This window comes from Papio anubis, chromosome X, assembly GCF_008728515.1.
Source record: "Papio anubis isolate 15944 chromosome X, Panubis1.0, whole genome shotgun sequence".
Taxonomy (NCBI): Eukaryota; Metazoa; Chordata; class Mammalia; order Primates; family Cercopithecidae; genus Papio; species Papio anubis.
In genome coordinates, this window is record NC_044996.1 from 23,768,437 (window position 1) to 23,784,548 (window position 16,112).

Consider the following 16,112-nt stretch of genomic DNA (forward strand, 5'->3'; position numbering starts at 1 on the left):
TGCTATTCTGCAGGAGATGAGTTGAGGTGTACTGGTGCTCTAAAGCCACGCCAACTAAAGGATATGAGGGGATCTCAGACCATAGAATGATTTGGGCAGCATGGGATGGCCAGGGGTGCATTAGGGTAGGGCGAGACTGGCTCTCACTAACCCATGGTTTTTCGAGTCTGACTCTTGGACCCTTGGTGCCTCAATCATCCATGGTGCTCGTGATTCCTGGACCCCATTCCAATCCTCCTGAGCTTGAATCTCTTGAGGATAGAGGCCCCAAAGACTGCATTTTTCAGGATATCCAGGTGCCAATTTTTCTGATGTGTCCATCAAAAAAGTAATGGATCAAAGAGAAGTGAGACGCTGCATACCTTAGCTAATACCCAGTAGAGGCCCCTGGGTACCAGCACTTGCTATATTGAAAAATACGTATTTTTACCAATAGTAATAGTGATGTTGTAAGTTAGGAGTGACTAAACACAGAAGTTCTTTACAGTCTTAAGTTTTGAGGACTTCAGCAAGGGTAGATTATTTTACACTTCTCATTCTAACTTAGTTTAAAATCTCAATTATGAAACCCTCAGGTGCAAAGAAAATAGATGTGTGGGATATATATGTCTTTACTTACTCCTCTGTCTTCACATTTATTCTTTTCAAAGCACCCTTAATCGGGGCAAATGAATCACCCCTCAAAAACACACACACCCAATTCATTACATATTTGCTTTACTATTTTTTATTTAAAAATTTTGTAGCAATGAGGTATCGCTATATTGCCTACACTGGTATCACTATGGTGCCCAGGTTGGTCTTGAACTCCTGGCCTCAAGGGATCCTCTGCCTCAGGCTCTCAAGTAGATGGGACTGCAGGTGCAAGCCACCACACCGGGCACATATTTGCCTTCAGCGGCTGTTTTTGTTATCATTAGACAACTATAATCGTTTAGTGCTTTCTGTGTGCTAGGCATTGTGCTAACCACTCCCAAAGGCATTACTTCATTGAACATGCACAACAGTCCTCAGGGGTAAGTACTTTTTAAAATTTTTTTATTATTTTTTTTGAGACGAAGTCTTGCTTTTGTCGCCTAGCCTGGAGTGCAATGGCATGATCTCGGCTCACTGCAACCTCCACCTCCTGGGTTCAAGAGATTCTCCTGCCTCAGCCTCTCAAAAGCTGGGATTAGAGGCACCCATCGCCACACCCAGCTAGTTTTTGTATTTTTAGTAGAGATGGGGTTTCACCATGTTAGCCAGGCTCGTCTCAAACTCCCGACCTCAGGTGATCTACCCGCCTCAGCCTCCCAAAGTGCTGATCACAGGCGTAAGCCACCATGCCCGGCCAGTACCATTATTATCTCCGGCTTACGTAAGAGGCACTGAGGTTCAGAGAAGTTAAGTTAGTTAGCCAAGGTCACAATGCTGGTCAGTGGGGAAGCCAGGATAACAGTAAGTTCCTGTGTGCCTTGTCCTACATGAAAGAGGGAAAGCAGTAGTACAGATGACAAACAATAGAAAATCCACAAGCCTGTTAGATCTGGCTTTGGAATGCACTGGGTGATTTTTGGCCACAGAACAGCTTCCCTAATTAAGTTTGTTTAGGCCGGCATGAAAATTAGTCTGTTGGCGCTGAACCCTTGTCATCTGAGGACAGTGAATAATCCAAACTTGACGGTATTTCAAGGAGTAAAAAGTGATATGAGATGAGAGTAGAGCAGGGAGCCTGGGCAGTCCATAGGGCAGTTTGGTGTACACATCTTGAAGCACTTGCTTTCACACTGAAATCTCCTACTTCTTCTAGCCAAGTTATGGCTTTCATCTCCGCAGTCCCCATAGATTTCCTCTTTATAATAATATCCATGTCATCTAATGACAAGAAGTGATAACTAATGTAAGGTTGCTTCTGACCCCTAATATTCCCACACTGAAACTCTATTAGATTCCACATTGACAGCCCCTTCTGACTCCAATCTACCAGCTTCTCACTGAGCCAAAGAGTATAAGGTCCCTCAAGAGCAAAGCAATTTATTTAAATAACACAGTAAGTAGATGGAAAAGTGTGCTGCATTCAGAAAGTCAACATTCTCCTGCTGAAAGTAAAAGGTCCAGTGTGGCTGCTCCTGCTGCAATGGTAGAACTGGCACACGTCCCTCTATCCCCTTCTATTGGGTCATTTCCCAGTTCATTTAAGTGGAACCAGTTAAATTAGTTTCTGAAAGTTGTATTTACAACAGGGCTGGAACTTTTCTATGGGGGAAAACCCAGGCTCTAGCTTACTGCACTCAACACCCAGGGACCTCCCTTTGGAACTGCCAGGAAGGACAGACTCTGAGAAGCTGACATGCCTGTGTCCAGATGGATGCACCAGAGCAGAAAACTTGAGCTTCCCACTGTTTAAAGAGCTGCCCGAAACTCCCTTCTATTTCAAAAGATTAAAGAGGTCTTGCCTACTGTCTAATGAGTAAGATATTCTGGGGCACGCCCTTACAGGAAATGAAACAATCTGCTATTTCTAAGGTCATGTTTACATCTTCCCCTTGCAGTGGTTGGGAGCTCCTTGACTGTAAGACTGTTATGTGTGAACACGGAAATGCAAAGTCTACTCAAGCAGATCTTGGACTGCCATCGATTCCTTTCAAGGGATAGCGGCTTAATTGGTTGTGCAATGAGGCTGCCTAGGTGCCGAGTGTAACCTGCTCTTAAGGGAGAACCATTTATACTGCCTTTGAAGCCCACCAGAAATGGTGTCAGCTCGCTGCAAGAAGGGCTGAGCCAACTGCAGCTGTCAGATTGTCTCTGACTGAAGCTGAAGAGAATCGATGAGACCTTGAATCTTGTGGAGGAAGCCTGGATGACAGGCAAGCTTTGAAAAGGGTATTCTGAGCATTGAGCATTCTGCCAAAACAGCAAGGCTCTATATGTAGACCCAAACAAGATTTTGCTACTCTTTCCTTTTCTTGTGGCTCATCCTCTTCCTCAATACATTTCCTTTTGTCTCTCTTCCTTCGGTCCTAGCTCTGAAAAAAAAAATCCTCCTTTCTAAGAAAAACCCTTCCATTAATTCCCATCTCAGCCTCCTCCTCTGTCATCTCTTTATATGAATTGGCCACTCCCTCCCTCATTTCTAGTGCCTCCCTCTGCAGGCCCCTTCCTCTCTGGCTTCAATGATGCTCTAGACTCCACAAACTTTCCCTTCAGGCCTCTGGGCTCTCAAGTTGCTGAAGCTTGCTTTCCTTTCCTCCACTACCACACTCATTCCTTTAAATCTTTGTAATCTGGCTTCTAACTCCACCCTTCTACCAAATGGATTCTTTCGGGTGGTCTTCAGTGCATCCTGATCACCAACTAGTGTGGTTTTTTCCTTCATGTTCCCTCTCCTGACCTCTCCTCAACTACTGTTTGTTTATTTGTTTGTTTAAAAAAGCATTGGCCACCTGTTCTGCCATTGGAGCCATCTTAGGAAATAAACTTATCATTCTTACCATCAAAAATCTTCAGTGGCTCCCGAATGTCTGCTAAATTAAGGACAAACTCCTTAGCCTGGCTTTCCAGGTCATGATCCTCCATCTGGGCCTCACTGCCACCACCTCCCCAATCCCTCCCTGATATACACTTTTTAATCTGGCCTAAAATACTTTCTGTTCCCAGTATACATTCTGACAATTCTTTTCTTCTGCTGTATTGCTCACATCATTCCCTCCACTTACAAGGCCCTTTCTCATATTTTATCAGTCTAAACCCGATTTAATGAATATTTCTTGGGCACCTATTTCATACCAGAGACAGATCAGATATTACTTCCTTGGTGAAGCTTTCCCTGGTCCTGTAGACACTGGATCCCTACAGAATTTTTGGTTTTGGGGAGAGGGTATAATCTCCTTGTGGAACTTCAAACTCTACAAAAACTTTGAATATTGTTTTTGCCCTTTATTAACTCATATGCTCTGGAAGGATAGATGCCATGTCTTTGTATTCCTGTAGTATTTAGCACAATGCTTTCTTCATCATGAACATTCAATAATTTTCTGTCAAATAAATTCAGACTGTGCAATTTACAATGATTTCTACTCATGATTCTAGTCATTTTCCTGAGACATTAAACCTACTGAGTCCTTGCTTTCCCCAGGTTCAGCCAGATAAATGTGCCCCTTTTGACTCCTCTGTTGGGTAAGAATGGTAAGACTCCAGGAACACCATATGCCACCAGTACTAAACGAGGTATGCGAGAGCAACACCTAAAAGAGCATGCTATTTCAAAAAAAGAAGCAACACCGAAGCTGCAGAGAGTATCAGATGCGAGAACCAGCAATGCCATATGCCAAAAAACTGAAGCCAAGGTTGTGAGTGTGGTATCATGTAGGGGATGAGAGAAGCATACAGGTCTCCTGAGAATTTGATGTCCAGAATTTCCTGTACAATCGGAGCTCAGCACTAACAATTCTCACAAAGACATCGAGTCTCCAGAAAATGCTTAGACTTGAGGTCCTTGTGTTTGGGGCAGCAGTAATCTACCTAAAAATAAAAAGCTTCAAGAAGTGGATGCTTAGAGAGAGATGAAAAGGCTGAAACATCAGAAACACCTTTGTTTCATGGAAATGACACTAATTTAGTGAAAAGGGGAAGCTGGCTTTGGAGGAGAAAAAAAAAAATAGCTCCATCAAACCATAGGTAACAAACAGCTCTTTTTTGCTGGAGTTGAAAGCAAGTGAAATGAGCAGCCAGGGTATCTCACAGGCTAAGGAACATATTAGGGTTTGTTTTTGTTATTATTTTAAGGTGAGAGCTGACCTTGTGCTTCTCATTTCTGGAATAAGAACACTGTTTCCAGAGGCATCACAGAGCAGTAGAAAGATCACAGGCTTTGGGGCAGAAACATCTCTGGTCAAATTCTAGCCTTGTGCCTATTAACTATACCTTGGAAAAGCTATTGATTCCCTGTAGCCTCAGTTTTCTCAACTGTTAAATGAGGACAAACATACCTTCTTTGCAGGGTGATTGGAATGATAATGACAGTAACAACAGCATTCATTTATTAGGTAGGAGGCATGCTAAGCTTACTTCGTGCATATTATTATCTCACATAGGTTGCCACAAAACCATCTGAGCTAGGTTCCATTAATATTAGCACTCCCATTTTACAGGTGAGGAAACTGGAACTCTGAATAGTTAAGCAATTTATCCAAAGTCGTACAGCTTATGAATGGCACAGCTAGCACTGAAATCCAAATCTGGATGTGCTCTTAATTCACTACTATAGCCAATCTTGCTAGAGACCATCTCCTAAAGTAGCTTCACCTGATCCCTGGGGCTGGTGGTGGGGACAGTTATCAGCCTATTCCTTACTCCTTCTGTTGCTTCCAAACCACTGTTTCTCTGCCATATCCCAGGAATATTTACTACACTGTTACCAGCTACTTTGCTCTATCTAGTGAGTCTTGGTTGATTAGACCCTTAACTTTGTTTTTCCAAGGCCACTGGCTGTGGCTTATTTCAGTAACTTCATCGTAGTAGTAGTAATAACAGTATTAATAGCACATTTACTGACAGCTTGCTATCTGCCAGGCACTGCACTAAGCACTTCATATACATGAGCTAACTCAGTTTTCACACAACCCTGTGGGGTGGCTACCATTATTAAATAAGATCATGTAGATTAAGGTCCTGGCACAGAGTAAGCTCAATAATTTCTAGCTTTTTTTATAAATAGTATTTTTCAATAGATCTGTGAAATACAAAGCCCACAAAAGGGATAAGTATGGGTAATCTTTTATCTCTTGAGAGCAACTGTCCCAAAGTGGACAAAAACCAACTTGAAAAATGTTAACAAGGTTTACATTTTATGGGCAAGATATATAAAAATCCTGCTCAACTGCTTTTAAAATAAAAGACAAAACTCTGTTCAGTAAACAAAAGTGAACAAAGAATACTTTACTTTCATTTATGTCTAAATAATGGAGAAATGAACTAAGGGAAAGAAAAGACTCAGAGAAAGAGGGACCTTTCAAAGAAGATAACACAAATAGTGCATATTGAGAGATCTCGGATTGGATGGGAGGCAGAGCAAAGAGGAAGAGCAGCCACTCTCGATGCTTTCGGAGTTCTGTATCTGGACAACTGAGAGATGCTTACACAAACCACAGGTCCTTCTCTTTGCTGGAATTTCAAGTTCAGAGCCTCTCGAAAGTCCATCCTTGTCACTCATACCCCAGGAAAAAGAGGGAGAGAGAATAAAATCAAGCCAGAGGAAGGAGGAGAGAAACATAGAAGAAAGAGAAAAGAAATAAAAAGCACAACCAGCATGATCCGCCTCACCATACATCAGACACCACTGTTGGCAGAAGCCTTCGCTCCTTCTCCACTTCCAGCTTTGCCATCTTCATGCCACCTCCCAGTTAGCACTCAGAAAGTTTGGCACACCCAAGATCAGCAACCCCACACTTTCTCTGACTTCCACCCAAACGTAACCACACTCAGCCCAAGGGTGATGCAGTCTCCATCACTTCTGTCATTGCTATCATCCACCCAAATTCTCCCCAGGAAAATTAGGACTCTGTGCAAAGCATCTCTCCCTCTCAAAGGCCATCTTGTAGCATGGGGCCTACCTTTTAACACCCAGAGATCTCTGTTGAGTTCACATCACATTCATGTTGGACTCAACAAAATTGTCTGTATATGTATATGGCTCAATGTAGAGGGAGAAGGGTATGTACTTCAGAAAACTGCTTCAAGTTGTACCAAGTTAAGCCCAGGGCCACATCCAAATAATAGGTTGAAGGTTTCTTATCTTTGCACTGTGGTATAAAAATAGGTTCTCCCTCTTGATCTTGATTCTTCTCTTTGGCAGTGGAAATAGAATTCTTTTTTTTTTTTCCTGAGCAATCTCTATTTTCAATGCAAGTCTTTAGCACACTAATCTATTTACACTTTTGAGAAAGCCTGAGACTGTGATGCATTCTCAGACTTCCAGGGACCCTCAGCATTAGAATCCAAGTGTTCTTGCAATTCACTGACGAAGAATGGAGACAGGTGAATATTTGTAATCTGTATTACACAATGAACATTAGTGGTCAGAAGGTCAAGGTCATGCACTGCTACATGGAAAGTCATTGTCTTAATGCATTGTACAATATTCATAATAAAAGGTGAACATTCTTTTTGCAATGAAATTTCTCTTTCAGTCAGAAGGAGCATCTGCTAGGTGAGTAATTTTCTAGAAGGAATGGAATTTTACACCTGTCATAGAGACCATTCCTTGTTAGGTCTTTTAAATTAGAAAAGGTTAATTATTTCATGTCTGGTTATAATGACTTCATTGAAGCTTCATGTGCGATCTGATTAGGAGGTTATTACGATAAGTATCTGATTGTTGGTGTGATAGAGATCACCACTGTGTCTTCCGCAGCTGGGCTGGTATGCCTAAACTGAAAGAAGAGCACATGTGGTGTTTGGTAATGAAGAGTAGCTAGTTGACATTAAGGAGTTCAGGGAGTTGGCATTAATCAAACACACATTACTGGGTCTTGTTCTTTGTATCCAAGAAATCAAAAAGAAAAAAAGAAAGTCTTGGAGTTTTCCAGTTTTAGGCATGATAAAAGCCAGTTTCATTTAGACCATATCAGATCATTTTTTCCAGATTTTTTTTCTCTATCACATTTGCAACACACTAATGTAACAACTGAGGTTAAAAGACTTCAGGACTCCAAGTGTTGCTTCCATTTCCTAAATGACAGAAATGTCAGGACACTGCTCTAGATGATGTGGTTCCCATGGTCCATCAACTTGCAACAGCGTTGGTGCATTCCTGATTTTCCTAGTCCCTTGCCAGCTGCTCAGTTGGCCACTACATTCAACTTTGGCCTTCTGTCTACGACACACACAAATGGGCCTCCCTTCAAGGACTTCATTAATAGCCTTCAGCATCTGCTCACATTCCAAGCATTGGGTACTAAATCCAGAGAGGGACCGGCATATGGCTGCATTGTTCTACTTGTCGAAATGAAAAACACAGGAATGTGCCCTCAACTCCTGGACTTTAAATTTCCGACTACTGCTGGCTTAAAACAAAAAATGTAAAGAGCCCTTTTTGCTTGTGTGTGTGTGTATGTGTGTGCATGTGTTTCTATGTACATACATAGAAAAAGATTTGAAAATATTCACATCAAATATGCACCAATATGTTAATAGTCACCCATGGGGACTGAGACTGCGGGTGAGTATATGAGAAATTTTCACTTTTTATACAATGTAAGTCTGTCTGCATTGTTCGAATTTGGCAACAATTACGCAATTCTGTTATTATTAAAAAATAAAATCTATGTAAGCATAGAGAAAAGTTGGTGAGGACACACATCAGAGGGTTTAGAAGTGCTACCTCTGGAAGGTACAATTAGAGAGAAGGACTTTTGCATCCTTATAGATCATATATATTTTTACATTTTAAATGTTGTGTTATGGGCATTTGTGTTACATGTAACACTATGGCATTTTTAAATTAAACTTTCAAATTAATGTTTGAAACTATAGTTACAGAAAAGTATTCTAGACTTCATGGATTTTGTTAGTATCTACCACTAGCAAGTATTCATTTGGTACTCCCACGTGCTAGTGATATGACTTTAAGTCTACCAATTTTTCTTTTCTTTTCCCATCACCATCGAAGGACTCGGAGTTACAAACAAGTGCATAGTTATATGGGCCTGGGCCTGAATGGAGAAAGTTAGGAAGTAAAGTGCAAACTTCCTGTGCATTCTGTAGAATGCAAGCTTCATGAGGTGACAGATCATGTCTGTTTTGTTCATCACCACACCTCTAGTGCCTAATATGTTTGCCTGGCATATAGTAGATGTCCAATAAAGGTTTGTTGAATGACTAGATGAATAAGTGAAAAAAAACCAAAGGCAAAGTGAGATCTCTGAATGCAGAAATCTATGTGTTGAAAGAGCAGGGACCATGCTATGTAAAAGGTAAGAGAAGAAGAGAGGAGCACGGCTTAAAGAGACCCACTGAACTGGAAAGTAAAGAGAACTGGGCCTGGCTGGAAGCAGTGGCTTACGCCTGTAATCCCAGCACTTTGGGAGGCTGAGGTGGGCAGATCACAAAGTCAGGAGTTTGAGACCAGCCTGGCCAACATGGTGAAACCCCGTCTCTACTAAAAATACAAAAATTAGTCAGGCATGGTGCCAGACACCTGTAATCCCAGCTACTTGGGAGGCTGAGGCAGGATAATTGCTTGAACCTGGGAGGCAGAGGTTGCAGTGAGCCAAAGATTGCGCCATTGCACTCCAGCCTGGGCGACAAAGCAAGACTCTGACTCAATAAATAAATTAATTAATTAATTAAAATTTTTTTTTAAAAAAGAGAGAGACCTGGGCCTAACCGACAGGATGAGTGTCTTCGGACAGGTCCTTTCCTTTCTCTGGAACTCAATGTCCTCATTTGTAAAGTGAGAGGATTAGAATAAATCTATAGTATTCAAACTGTTTACAACAATAACTCATATTATTTAAAGGAAACACAAGACCATGTAAAGTAGTTACAAATGTAAAAATCGATAGAGAAGTCTGAGATGAAGTTCATCAAGTGTTAATGAGGGTTATTTGGGGAGGATTTTTTTTGAGTTTCATTATACTTTTCTCCATTACTTGAATATTTCATAATCATCATGTATCAGTTTTACAAAAACAAACATTGTACTATGTTAAAGTAATGAGCAGACTATGAAAATAAAAGAAATAAGAGAAGTATTACAGTGACCCAGTAGGATTAAAAGGGAGACCCTGAGAGTTATAATCTCTCCTGGTAAGATCAAGCCTCCTCTGGATTTGATGCCTCTCTTAAGAACATCAAAGGGCCAGGCAGGGTGGCTCATGCCTGTAATCCCAGCTCTTAGAGAGGCAGAGGTCGGAAGATAGCTTGAGTCCAGGAGCTTGAGACCTGCCTGGGCAATATAGCAAGATCCCATTCTCCACAAAAAGTAAAAAAAAAAAGAAAAAGAAAAAACCCACAAACAAACAAACAAAACAGGAGCCCAGTGTTCTACCTGCTCCTAGTAAGAGTGAGACCACCTCTCCACCTTCCCCCATCATTCTCATTATCAACCACACCGCATTACAGGACACACCAATCCCAAGGAGAGGCTACATTTAAAACTAACCATCTGTTCCCCAGACAAGAGATCATCAAGATTCATCATGCTCTAAATGCCTATTTACTTCAGTCATCACAAAAGTTCAAACCATCTAGATCATCCATGATCACTCACATGGAAATGAATTCCTGCACCTCCTCATCTTGCTCAATCGACCACCCCTTCCCAACCCTTCCAAACCCTTTGACCTTTCTCTCTGCAAAATCCCCTTCATCCTCAACTTCTCTAAAATTGTCCTTGAACTTCTGGCTTTATCAAAAACTCAACTCCCCTCTGAAGACATTGCTTCCTGTAGAGCGCTCTCAAGTGGGGACTATTTTTTTTTCTCATACCTTATGTACCACTGGGCCCAGAGCTGGAATAGTGTCCTCTTTGCTCCCGCTTACCACTTCCTGTGTGTAGACTCTCCCCAAACTGCCTGCCTCAGCTTCTTTCAATCACTTTGCTGTAAAACTAAGTTTCAGAGTATGTTACCTGCTACACCTCCCTGTTGTTATCATCTCCCCTCTTCCTGTTCACTCTCCCTTATTTGTTGATGATTTGAGCTCTTGGTTCACTGTCTTCACAACTGCCCCTGTCATCATTTTTGGCGATTTCGATATCTATGTGGATACATACATACATGCATGTGTATGTACAGACCTACATTCATTGTCCACATTGCGAATAATCCACATAGCACTCTGGCCTCTTAGCTGCTTGACCTCCTCCGCTCCAAAGATCTTGTTCTCTCTTTCCATCCTTGGTCACCCACATCCAGGCTTATATCCTAGATCTTGTCATAAATTACTGCAGGACCTTCAATATCTCAATTTTCTTTTTTAAAATTTTCTTTTTAGTCAATGTTCGGCTGAAAAAATAATCTTAATTTTAATTACCCCACTCTTTTCTCTCTCTTCCTAATTCCCTCTAATATCTCCACTCTAACACCCCTTCCACTGCTAATCATCTTTTTACCCTCTATCACCCCCTCATATCTTCACTTACATGTTTATTCCAATTAGATTATATGGTCCATTATTATCATCGCTACCTGGCATCCATCCTCAGCTCCCCAATTCCCTCTCCCATCATCACACCTACCTAGAAAAACTGGAACAAAGGTTAAGTCCAACTTTTCATCTTGTCTACATCTGCATCCCAGTAACTGATCCTGGCTGGAGTAAGCTTCGTTTTAAGCTTTATGCTTAAAATCACAAGTGGACTCTCATTCTCCCTAGAAATCACTTCCAAATTTTTGTCTCTAGCTCTGAACTCCTTCTTGAATTCCAGGCTCATATAACTAACTTCCTACCAAACATCATCTCTTGAATGACTAAGAGGCATCTCAAATTTAATTTGTCCAAAACCAAACCACGATTTTCCCCTAAATCTGCTGTCTTTCTGCATTTACCATCGCACTTGTTGCTAACTTCATCCTTTCAGTTCCTCAAGCTGAAACACCTTGGAGTCATCTTTGCTTCTCTTTCTCTTGGGCCAACTCCCCTTTCATCAGCAAAGCCTTTTGGGTCTACCTTCCACATATATTCATAACCAGATCACTTCTCACTACCACTATTGCTGCCATCCTGGTCCAAGCTCCCCTTATCTCTTGCCCAGGTTACTGAAATATCTTCCTGTTATGGGTTTACAGTCTTCCCCCTACCGCAAAAAAAAAACTGTCGTAATGCTAACCTCTAGTACCTTAGAATGTAATCTTATTTGGAAATGGTGTCATTGCAGAGTAATTAGATAAGTTAAGATGAGGCCATACTGGAGTAGGGTGGGCCCTTAATCCAATATGACTGGTGTCCTTATAAGAAGAGGAGGGAGACACAGAAAGGAGATGGTCATGTGAAGGCAGAGACACACATGGAAAAAGTCATGCAATGACAGAGCAGAGATTGGAGCACTGCAGCCGAAAGCCAAGGAATGGCAAGGATCAATGGCCACTGACAGAAGCTGGGAAGAGGCAAAGGGGATTTCCACTCAGAGTCGCAGAGAAACCATGGCCCTGATGACACCTCGGTTTCAGATTTCTAGCTTCCAGATTTTTGAGACAATCAACTTCTGTTATTTTAAGCCACCTAGTTTGTGGTACTTTGTTACGGTTTCCTAAGGGAAACTAATACACCTCCCAACTTGTTTCCTTGTTTCTTCCCTTGACCACCCACTGTCTAGTTTCAACACAGCAGCTGGAATGATCCTCTTAAACCTCTAAGTCAGCTCATGTCTCTCATCTGTTCAAAATCCTGCAATGGCTCCACATGTCATTCCAAGTAAAAGCCTTACAAAGGCCTGTAAGTCCCTATAAAAGCTGGTCCTCTTTTCCTAATCCAGTCCGTTCTTCTATTACTCTCCCCCTTACTCACTGTACTTCAGTGACATTGGCCTACTTTTCTGCTCCTCCAGACATGCTTCCATCTGGTCTTTGCACTGTGTTCTCTGTTGTGACAAGTGCAAAGTCCCTGAGGCTGGCCTAGCTTTAAGGGTGAGCCAGGTTACTTGATTATGCAACTTTACATACAAAGAAGCCCACAGGCCTGAATTGAGGGATTGGGGAAAGCACAGTGTTATGAACTATGTATATGGGAAGGCCAGAGTGTTTAATGGCTAAGCAAATAAGACTTGGAGTCCAATAGGTCTAAATTAAGTGATCAAATCACTTATGATTTCTGGGCCTCAGTTCCCTCATCTATAAAATGGGAAAATAACATTGTGAACCACACTATTAAATCGGATGGAGTATGCGAGGTGCTTGCTAACTTATAGTTAGCACTCAATAAGTATCAGCTATTATTATTATTAATCAATAAAATTTAAAAGAAGTTTAAAACTGAGTACCAAAACACCAAAAGTATTTTGAGGCCTACTAAAAAAATAAGCTAGCCTGGCATTTGAATGGACACATTTTCCTGTAGTACAAGTTTGGGCTCAAGAACTTCTTAGGGAAATTCAGATGAAACATTTGTGGAACCCTAGGATTTCACCAAACACAGATAGAACATGACATTTTTCTTTCAGATGTCTTTCACCTATGACACTCTCTGTGCCCCAATAATGTAGTCATAACAGAGCAGTGGCACAATCTTGGATCTGGCAAATGGGCTCTTGCCTACACAAAGCCCTCAACAAGCACTGCCACCATTAAACACCTTTCTCACACAAAACTCCAGCTCCTGACACTCCCTCCCTACACCCCAATATGAGGACTGACGAGCTAACAAAGAAAATATCCATTAATCTCTTTTTTAGAAAACTATCAAACTTGGCCAGGCACAGTGGCTCATGCCTATAATCCCAGCAATTTGGGAGGCCGAGGTGGGCGGATCACTGAGGCCAGGAGTTCAAGACCAGCCTGGCCAACATGGCGAAACCCTGTCTCTACTAAAAATACAAAAATTAGTGATGGGCTGGGTGGCAGGTGCCTGTAAATGCCAGCCACTCAGGAGGCTGAGGCAGGAGAATCGCTGAACCCGGGAGATGAGGAGGCTGCAGCATTTGAGACCATGCCACTCATACTCCAGCCTGGGTGACAGGAAGGAGACTCACAAAAAAAAAAAAAAAAAAAAAGGAAGAAACCATCAAACTTGTTAGCCAAGACTATTCTCAATCTCCAAAAAATGAAATAGGTCTCTATAACTCCAAAGAAAGGGTGATATATCTAGGACAGGACCAGTGGCAGGGTAATTGTGACAATTCTGCCTTGTAGAAGTGTGAGAACATTATAGGAAGATTCTACGGAACATCAAGAGGATTCATGCTACTACCTAGGGCAAAAATTTTAAATTAGGTATAAATTAAAAAATATTTTAACAGTCATGACATAGACAATAGAGTCTACATCTTCTGATTTTAAAAGTAAAGCATGCCCTGCTCTGCCGCCTACCACCGCTGCCTGAGCCGGAGTGGTTCAGTGCACCATGAAGACAGATTCCAGACGCCAGGAACTCACGCCTCCAATCCCAGACACTATGTCCAGCAAAGGCTCCGTGGTTCTGGCCTACAGTGGCGGCCTAGACACCTCGTGCATCCTCGTGTGGCTGAAGGAACAAGGCTATGACGTCATTGCCTATCTGACCAACATTGGCCAGAAGGAAGACTTCGAGGAAGCCAGGAAGAAGGCACTGAAGCTTGGGGCCAAAAAGGTGTTCATTGAGGATGTCAGCAGGGAGTTTGTGGAGGAGTTCATCTGGCCGGCCATCCAGTCCAGCGCACTGTATGAGGACCGCTACCTCCTGGGCACCTCTCTCGCCAGGCCTTGCATCGCCCGCAAACAAGTGGAAATCGCCCAGCGGGAGGGGGCCAAGTATGTGTCCCATGGCGCCACGGGAAAGGGGAATGATCAGGTCCGGTTTGAGCTCACCTGCTACTCGCTGGCCCCCCAGATAAAGGTCATTGCTCCCTGGAGGATGCCCGAATTCTACAACTGGTTCAAGGGCCGCAATGACCTGATGGAATACGCAAAGCAACACGGGATTCCCATCCCGGTTACCCCCAAGAGCCCATGGAGCATGGACGAGAACCTCATGCACATCAGCTACGAGGCTGGAATCCTGGAGAACCCCAAGAACCAAGCGCCTCCAGGTCTCTACACGAAGACCCAGGACCCGGCCAAAGCCCCCAACACCCCTGACATTCTCGAGATCGAGTTCAAAAAAGGGGTCCCCGTGAAGGTGACCAACGTCAAGGATGGCACCACCCACCAGACCTCCTTGGAGCTCTTCATGTACCTGAACGAAGTCGCGGGCAAGCACGTTGTGGGCCGTATTGACATCGTGGAGAACCGCTTCATTGGAATGAAGTCCCGAGGTATCTACGAGACCCCAGCAGGCACCATCCTTTACCACGCTCATTTAGACGAGGCCTTCACCATGGACCAAGAAGTGCGCAAAATCAAACAAGGCCTGGGCTTGAAATTTGCTGAGCTGGTGTATACCGGTTTCTGGCACAGCCCTGAGTGTGAATTTGTCCGCCACTGCATTGCCAAGTCCCAGGAGCGAGTGGAAGGGAAAGTGCAGGTGTCCGTCCTCAAGGGCCAGGTGTACATCCTCGGCCGGGAGTCCCCACTGTCTCTCTACAAGGAGGAGCTGGTGAGCATGAACGTGCAGGGTGATTAGGAGCCGATTGATGCCACCGGGTTCATCAACATCAATTCCCTCAGGCTGAAGGAATATCATCGTCTCCAGAGCAAGGTCACTGCCAAATAGACCCCTGTACAATGAGGAGCTGGGGCCTCCTCAATTTGCAGATTCCCCAAGTACAGGCACTAATTGTGATAATTTGTAATTGTGACTTGTTCTCCCTGGCTGGCAGCGTAGTGGGGCTGCCAGGCCCCAGCTTTGTTCCCTGGTCCCCCCGAAGCCTGCGGACGTTGTGTTGTCACCGCAGGGAAGGGTGGGGGGCAGCTGCGGTGGGGAGCTATAAAATGACAATTAAAAGATTTTTTAAAAAAAAGTAAAGTAAGCAGATGTAAGACAAATTAGAAAAAAAAAAAAAGACCTGGATAAAATGCTGATATTTTAAAAGACGGATAAAAGCTTTCTTGAAGTTTTTTTTTTTTTTTTTGAGACAAGGTCTCGCTCTGTCACCTAGGCTGGAGTGCAGTGGCATGATCACAGTTCACTGCAGCCTCTCAGCTGGGACCACAGGCATGTACCACCATGCCTGGCTCATTTATTTTTTATAGAGACGGGGTCTTGCTATCTTGCCTTGGCTGATCTCAAACTCCTGGGCTCAAGCGATCCTCCTGCCTCAGCCTCCCAAAGTGCTGGGATTGATTACAGGCATGAGCCACTGCACCCAGCTGAATTTATTTTAAGGTTTCAAAACATGTTACAGTAGTCTCAGAACTTTGGATGGTCTTTGATAGGAGTGCGCCCTCTTGTGATTTCAGCAATGCTTTACACGTGAACAGGCACCTTCAGTGAGAAGACTAATGTGAGCATTTTTAACATTTCCTCTAAAGGTGAAAAAAGGAAAATGATCTATCTAATTT

General features: G+C 43.0%; 1 pseudogene across 1 annotated transcript; it reads left to right on the forward strand.

The window, feature by feature from the left end:
- Positions 1-13,990: 13,990 nt before the first annotated feature.
- Positions 13,991-15,557, forward strand: LOC101007320 (annotated as a pseudogene). Its single transcript, XR_642164.3, has one exon. The product of XR_642164.3 is annotated as an argininosuccinate synthase pseudogene (transcript).
- The last annotated feature ends 555 nt before the right edge of the window (positions 15,558-16,112 follow it).